The 7,078-nt window shown below is 45.1% G+C and overlaps 1 pseudogene; it reads left to right on the forward strand.

Annotated features, from left to right (window-relative positions):
* Positions 1 to 3,347: 3,347 nt before the first annotated feature.
* LOC104856543 lies at positions 3,348 to 4,177 on the forward strand (annotated as a pseudogene).
* The last annotated feature ends 2,901 nt before the right edge of the window (positions 4,178 to 7,078 follow it).

The following is a 7,078-nucleotide window of genomic DNA, read 5'->3' on the forward strand; positions in this document are numbered from 1 at the left end:
AAGCAGCTCTGCGGACCGCGCTGCCGGTGGTGCCCTGCGAGGGGGCGCACAGCTGACTCGACGCGGGGTCTGGGGAAGGGGCCGAGGTGGGGTGCCAGTTAGGGGACCAGGGCCGGTGCAGGCTGGCGTGGTGCATTTTCTAGAAATGTCTTAGAAACCCAAGAATCCTGTTGTGTGAGGCATAGGCAACAGCAGTGCAAACGTCACTGTCGCAGCGGCACAGTCCTAGCTGTCCCCACTTGTCGCTCACCTCTCCGGTCCCTAACCCTAAAAACGCTTGCCAAGGCGCATTTTAATTAATTTGTAATCTTCCAAAGTGATGCTGGATCCTGTCGCTGCTTTGGAATATTCCGCAGTCACCCAGGCAGTAGTCACCGAAGAGAAATCCTCTTCTCGGGCCCCGAGGGCTGCGCATTTCTCCACCCCTCTCTACTCCCCGTGTTCGGGCGTCGATTAAATCACGTATCAGGATGTGGTACCTGCGGGCTCCACGTCACTGGCCCTGGCACTGGCAGGTGGGGACTCTGTCACTGCAGTGACCATCCAGGAATGGGCAGCTGTGGGGACCCCGAGGCAGGACTCAGGGACACAAGAGGGCATTCTGTGCCAACAGTGTCATCTCTGTGCTCGGGCACAGGGCCGTCGAGGTGGGTGGTGTGTGTAATTTGGAAGATAAGATTCGTTTCCACCAGTAGTGAGGCCAGGACTTCAGGAGTCTCCAGCTAAAATGCACACATCAAAGGAACGGACAGAACAGTTCACGGTACCTACAGTATCCAAATCTTAGCCTAAAATTCTTTGTCCAAATGGGCAGCAAGGCCTGGAGAGACTGAACAGGAGGGAGGTGTGCTTAGCAAACAGAAGGAGCTGGAAAGTGGGCATTTTCTGGAATGAGGGCCCTTGAGGAGGCAAAACAGCGTGAGAACAGGGGATGCCTTGGGGACCACGAGGCACCTCAGAGGAAGCGTTCTGGGGCATCAAAACTTCCTGCTTCATTTTGTTGCGGTGTGGCCTTCTCCATTGCTATGCAGGATTTCTCTCTCCTTCGTGGAGGTGTGAAGCCTTTGGGATTCCTCCCTAGCTCTCAGAAATCTTCTTTCTCAGACCCAAATCTACACTCATGCATCCTGTGCCAGTAAGGTCCTGAGGACAGTAGTCTCAAGGTTATGCCTGCAGGCGTGCTACAGCTTTCATTTTTGTGGAGCATACGCACTGGAAACTATGATCTTTGAAATCATGCCTATTCTTTTCAGAATATAAGCTCCTGGAGAAACCAGCTGGGCCTCTCTGTATGTCTCTAATTCTGAAATTCTTCCTGAGGAGGCCTCATATGTGTGACTGCAGGAGGATGATTCTGGCACTTCTGAGCAGCTGACACAGTGACCACATTATTACAAAGCGCTTTGTAAACCAGCCTCCTCCAGAGACATTAATGATTATCTATTTGTATCTCCTGCCCCCCCCATTTATTTTTTCATTGTCATAGTCACTGTTGGGAATTCAGTCAGCAAACTACTGAAAGACTGATACATGATGATGAACTAATAAGCACCGAATTCTCACTGTATGACGTAGGCATGGAACTCAGAAGTAAGGAGAGGGCAGGGCAGGGGCTTCCAGGTGGGCTGTTGCTGTCCCAGCCACTTCTCAGTTGGAAATCTTTGGAGCCAGGGCCACTAGGAGGCACTGCCAGTCCAATGATAGCCTCAATCTTCAGTCTAAAGTCCAGAAGGAGCCAAAAGGTATCCACAAGTCAGAAGAAGAGAGGCAACAGAGAAATATACCAGCTCCAAAGGTTTGCTGAACTTTTGGTGCACAGCACATTGCTAATCTGACAGTCAGTAATAACGTGCATGGCTAATCTTGGTAGCAAGCTGAGAGCAACACACGGCCAAAGAGAAACAGAAGGCAGACGCTAGCTCTCCCCTGAGCTGACAGCAGATGGTGCCAGCCTTCTTGGGCCATACATTTTCACTGACCACTGAGCTAATCCTGGGATGTCAGCTTAGCTGAAAGACCACATTATTTTCCATCACACTACATCTGGAGAAGGAAGAATGGGAAAAACCAATGGTGGAGTCTAATAATTGAAAGGTGAGGAAGTAAGATGGTCAGTGAGACAGACATCAGGTAAAACAAGGATTGAGGGGCTTTAAGTTAATGCAGACGGAGGAAGAGAAACAGATGAACTTATTAAAGGAAAGGACAGAAGAATACGAAGTCACATGACAGGGAATCACGGGACACATGCATTGGACCCAGCTGTATTGCAGAAATTAGTCACATGACCTTCAGCAAGTTTTGTACTATTTCTGGACCACTTTATCATAATACGTAAATTAGTTATAGCTTCAGATGTTTGCACCTATGAAATAAGAATTTATTTCCCATAAGCGTTGTAAGTAGGTGCTTTCTTTGTACAAGTGCCCACACAGCATTAATGGAAAGCCCCTACCAAGATCAAAATGATGACTTGGGTAGAAAAGACATGTAAATTTTCCTCAAGTACTGAAAGAAAACAGAAAGCTTGCTAAATGCAGGCAGAAATTGTCACTATCTTTAAACCAGCGGGGAACAGAAGGGCTCTGCATACAGCCAGCTCAGAACTTGGTTTAGGTACCTGCCAGGAGAGGAAGTGGTTTCTTTCGTTCTCAGGAACAAATCATGGTACAGAAGTCTGTTTTAAGACACAGCAAAACAGTCAAGTTTGGTAATCTCATCCCAGATCCGGATGCCCCATGCAGTTGTACTGGTCTGTCTCCTAGAGCAACAAGATTCCACTCATGAGGATCCACAGCACCTATTCTGATGCATTTATTTAAAAACAATATTGAACAACTATTGCATGATAGACGCTGTTCCAGGTATAGGACAGAGTTCCCAGCTGTACGTGGAAGTGTAGATGATAAGAAAAGTGGTAAATATGTAACATGTTATTTGTGGATAACTAGAAAAATGAAGCAGTCCAAAGGGGGCAGAGAACGGGGTGGAGAGCACGTTGCTGCTTGCAATCGGGATCCCGAAGGCCGGTCTGGTGAAGGGGAATTTGGGAAGTTGCCGGAGAAGGCAGGAGAGCAGCAGCGCAAAATCGGGAAGAGGAGCATTCGGAAACGCACTGAGCGTTCACGACAGAGTGCAGTAACTGTCAGACCACATCAAGCTTCTCACTGAATGCCTCGGTGTGTTTAGTGCTCTGAGAAGTGAAGCAACTGGAGGTAAAGGCACTGAACTAAAAATATACTTCCTTATGATGAAAGAACACCAAGAACTCTGCGTTATCCCCTACGGAAAGGAAATTTAGAGATAGCCACTTGGAACATAATCCACTATACAAAGGCAAGACATGAATGGTGGGGATTGAAGCAACAGGCCGGCACTTGTGGTTTGCACGGTGCTTTTTCACTTGGTGCACATTTAGTTGTTATAAAAGTCCTCTGAATCGCGCTCGGCGCAAGCCTGCTGGCTTATTGCTGCTGCTGCAGCTGCTCCTCCTCCTCTCCCCATCCCCGCTGGGGCCCGGAGGGCTCCTCCGCCGTCAGGTTTCCAGCTTTGAAGCCGACACCACATCAGCCGAATCTGTTTCCACTACTTTCTGGGAGACTCTTGGGCTTCCTCTTTTGCCACCCAAGGGATTTTACCCCCATGTGCAGTGGGCAGAACAGCGAAGAAGCCGGCACCAGAGTTTGCTAAGAGGAATGTTAAGTTGGTTGCCCTTTCAGTAGATGATATAGAGGATCATCTTGCCTGGAGTGAGGATATCAGTGCTTGCAGTGGTGATGAGCCCACAGAAAACTTACTGTTTCCCCATCATTGATGATGAGAATCAGGACCTTGTCATCCTCTTGGGCATGCTGGACCCAGCAGAAAAGGACGAAAAGGGCATGCCTCTGACCGCTCATGTGGTATTTGTTTATGGTCCTAACAAGAAACTGAAGCTGTCCACCCTCTTTCCAGCTACCATTGGCAGAAACATTGAGGAGATTCTCAGAGTAGCGGTCTCTCTCCAGCTGACAGCAGAAGAAGGGGTTGCCATTCTAGTTGACTGCAAGGATGGAGATGGTGGAACGATCCTTCCAGCTATCCCTGAAGAGGAAGCCAAAAACTTCTCCCTAAAGGATTCTTCACCAAAGGACTCCCATCTGGCAAGAGATATCTCCACCACACTTTCCAGCCTTAGATCTGAGAAGCTGAGGCTGTCGCTACTGGCTCAGCATAGTGAGCCAGGGGATGCCAGCTGCTCATCGTGTTTTCCTGCACCAGTTCCGTGAAACACCCTGGTGTGACAATAGCCAGGGTCTTCAGGTTGCCATATGACTGGCTATTAAATGGAAACGGCACTAAAATTTTCTTAAGATTCTTATCTGTGCCTTCACCAGCATTCTGTCCTGCTCAATACATCTCAGCACTCTGTGCAGCTGACCAGCTGAACTTTATTCTGTATTTGAGATTCAAATCTTGTTTCTGCAGGATTGATGCTCAAGAAAGTGGTATTTGTTTGTGGTTGAGGAAGCTTGCCTTGCTCTGTCACAGAATGGCTATCAATTTTTGTAGCAGTTTCAATTGAAACCTCTCTTCTGTTCCCATTTTGGAGGGCAACAGAATTGGAAATTCTCTTTCCTCTGTAAATATCTTAAGTATGTAGCGCAGAAACTCAGAGTGGCTCCGATAATCTTTAACAGTCCGTGTTTTGATCACAGCTGGAGGGGAGAACTTTTCAATTCTGAACTTTTCTAGTAGATAACTGAAGTTTGGTAGGGGAGGCTTAGATTTTGCTATAAAAATGTTTGGGATAAATGTCTGTGTAAGGAGAAAGGCTTCAGAAAAGTCTTGCTATTCTACCAGGCAGAGTTACTTGAAGGTGTGAGCATAGGTGCTATGTGCCTTTCACCAAGTATTGTCATATGTCAGCCTGTTCTCTGAGGATACGTGCACGGGAGAGCACAACTCTTGAAAAGAGGAGAGGATTGCTGTGGGCCAATTCTGAAGATGGACCTTCGCCTCCTCCCTACTCTCTTTCTCTTGCATAGACTAAGTAGTCAGTCTGTTTGACTAAGATTGTAGGGCCTGGATCGCACAGCCCCAGGAGACAGTTACGTTATGTATCTTCTTCCTTGTTTCCTTTCTGTGCGTGCCTGAATCACGAGACTATCACACTGCATTCAGCATTGGCCACGTAGCACTATTTACCCTGCCTTCTTTTCTCGTTGGTCTTACACTATAAATAAAGAGTGTGCAGGACTCTGGGCAACCATTAGCTGCTGACAGGCTATGGCTCCGCCTGGTCCCAGCTATGAAACATAATCTTGGTATGTGTCTTTCTTTCTTGTTGCTCTTATTTTTCTTCATCTCCCATCGCTGTCTCTGGCTTCAGACCCTATACCTTGTGGGTCATGGTGGAGGATGAATGAGAATGTGTATTAGTACTATTCATCAGGTGGGTTGGTATCTCCTGGATTTTGCTTTTTGGGGATCAGTAAATAAAACCTTTGGTTAAAACTGGAAAAAAAAAGATTCTATGAATTGCTCTTATTTTTCTTCATCTCCCACCTCTGTCTCTGGCTTCAGACCCTATACCTTGTGGGTCATGGTGGAGGATGAATGAGAATGTGTATTAGTACTATTCATCAGGTGGGTTGGTATCTCCTGGATTTTGCTTTTTGGGGATCAGTAAATAAAACCTTTGGTTAAAACTGGAAAAAAAAAGATTCTATGATGTAGATAGTGTTTGTTCTCATTACTGAAATCATACACTCACCAATTCATTCATTCAATCTACGAACATCCATACTAAGTATCTCTCTGTAAATATAAAGACAGATCGAGCCACCCGCTAGAAACTTGAGTCTAGTAGGGGAAGATGTACACGTAAATGGGTAGACGCGATCCACTGATAGATGTATGAGCAGGAAAGAGTGGCTACCCACAATAGGAATGGTTAAGAGATTTTAGGAAAGGCTTCAGAAAATAGGTGGCAATTGAGTGGAATTATGAACAAGAAATGGCCCAGCCAGCTTGAATGATGGGACATTCCTGGCTACCAGGAATGGAATGGGCAGTTTCACCTCAGACACATGCAGGGCCAGAGCATGACAGGTGTTGATAGCAATTCTGTCAGCAAATGAGGGAGACACTGCAGGGTTTCCATGAGTGGACAGACATGAGAAGTTGAATAATTTATCCAAATTTGGAATTTTTTCAGAACCAATAAAGGCATAGATTTAGAGAGTATGAAAGTCAATTAGCCATCAGCAAGTTAGATATGAAATCAATACACCAGTCCATAGCAGAGTGAAATTGTAAGGAGCCAAAAACGAGGAGAAAATCTTAAAAGTAGACATAAATAAAAAGCTTATTCCTTCTGTAGTAACCACAGTCTTTAACAGAAAGAAAAGATGATAGTTTGAGACAACAATATTGTCAAAATATGAAGGGAAAAGCAGCAGCATCTAGTATTTTATACTCCATAAAACTAATGTAGACATACACAAATATGAAGGGAAAGACAGACTACTAATTTCAGATCCCGAAGAAGAAGTTACCAAAGGTGGTATTTTAGGAAGAAAAAAGCTGGATCTTTAAGAAATGAGAGGCACGAAAGAACGCTGAGCATATAAACTACCAATTATTTTCTGTATCTCTATTCAAGAGAACCATTGTTGCCCTCCTAACTTTCTTTCCTTCTTGTTTTCATATTAAGTTCAAACTGGTCTCTCCAAATACTTTGGCAAATGTCACTTTCTCCTGTATTTTCGGGAGAAATTTATGTAAGGTAGTATATCGGTTTTCAGCATATTTGGAGAAATTCACTCAACCTACCTGGGCTTAGAATTTTCTTTGTGAGATGGTTTGCAATTATAGGGTTTTAAAAAAATATAATTGAAGCATGTAAGCATTGCCACTGAAAGAAAATAACTATACAACTTTTAAATGAATAAAATGGATAAACAAGGCAAGGACTAAATTCAATCAAACAAATGGAAGGCAGGAAAGGGAAGCATAAAAAACAAAGAAAATAACTGGTAAAAGGAAAGCACAGAATGGAAGTGTTAGGAGCACATCTAAGTATATCCAGATAATG

The sequence above is a fragment of the Fukomys damarensis genome, unplaced genomic scaffold, assembly GCF_012274545.1.
Source record: "Fukomys damarensis isolate Sample0158 unplaced genomic scaffold, DMR_v1.0_HiC HiC_scaffold_21, whole genome shotgun sequence".
NCBI classification, from domain to species: Eukaryota; Metazoa; Chordata; class Mammalia; order Rodentia; family Bathyergidae; genus Fukomys; species Fukomys damarensis.